Source organism: Nomascus leucogenys, chromosome 6, assembly GCF_006542625.1.
Source record: "Nomascus leucogenys isolate Asia chromosome 6, Asia_NLE_v1, whole genome shotgun sequence".
Classification (NCBI taxonomy): Eukaryota; Metazoa; Chordata; class Mammalia; order Primates; family Hylobatidae; genus Nomascus; species Nomascus leucogenys.
The window spans coordinates 114,424,327-114,425,510 of NC_044386.1; the positions used below are offsets into that span (position 1 = coordinate 114,424,327).

Here is a 1,184-nt window from a genome sequence, read left to right on the forward strand (position 1 = left end):
TTGATTTTGTGGAGTCAATAGTTACCGTGTCTTACCATAGCCTATACTGACCAGTCAACTGGGAATTTCCTGTGTTAGTCCATTTGAGCTATTATAAAGGAATACCTGAGGCTGGGTAATTTATAAAGGAAAGAGGTAATTGGCTCATCGTTCTGCAGGCTATACAAGCATGGTGCTGGCATCTGCTCAGCTTCTGTAGAGGACTCAGGGAGCTTTTACTCATGACGGAGGCTAAGTGGGAGCAGACAGTCAGTCACATAGCAAGAAAAGTAGCAAGGCAGGGGAGGTGTCACAAACTTTTAAACAACGAGATCTATCGATTCTTGGCCTTTTGGCTAAGATCAAGTGTAGTATCTGTTCTTATCAGTTTAATATATGATACATCTTCTATCCAAGGACAATATATTAAATGGATTTTTGGAGCAGAGAGATGGAATAGAAACTTGCTCCATCCACTCCATGCATCCACCTGGTATTGCAGTACCTCCAGGAATGGTGCACCCCCTTGCGGTATTAAAAAAATAAAATAAACAACCAGATCTCAGGTGAACTCAGAGCAAGAACTCACTCATCACCAAGGGGATGATGCAAAGCCATTCATAAGGGTTCCATCCCAATGACCTAAACACCTCCTGCCATGTCCTGTCTGTAACACTGGGAATTCCATTTCAACATGAGGTTTGGAAGGGACAAACGTCCAAACCATGCTACCCCCGTACTCAAACATAAAACATCATATTTAGAAAAGTCATTATTGTTGAGGCATAACTATATTGTACATTGATTTGAAAAGGCCCCTAATTATAGCCAGCAATCATATGATAAGATTAAATTGAATTGATGAACACATTACATAACAAACGGGACAAAACATGTTTTGTGAAAACACACTTTAAAAATTGAACCTAGGCCGGGCGTGGTGGCTCACGTCTGTAATCCCAACACTTTGGGAGCTGAGGCAGGCGAATCACTTGAGGTCAGGAGTTCAAAACCAGCCTGGCCAACATGGCGAATCTCCGTCTCTACTAAAAATACAAAACATTAGTCAGGTGTGGTGGTGCGCAGCTGTAATCCCAGCTACTTGGGAGGCTGAGGCAGGAGAATCGCTTGAACCCAGGAAGCAGAGGTTGCAGTAAGCCTAGATCACATCATGGCACTCCAGCTTGGGGGACAGAGTGGGACTC

General features: G+C 43.4%; 1 non-coding gene across 1 annotated transcript; it reads left to right on the top strand.

Moving 5' to 3' along the window:
* Positions 1-315: 315 nt before the first annotated feature.
* Positions 316-506, top strand: LOC115835718. Its single transcript, XR_004030744.1, has one exon. It is a non-coding gene; the product is annotated as a U2 spliceosomal RNA (small nuclear RNA).
* Positions 507-1,184: the final 678 nt, after the last annotated feature.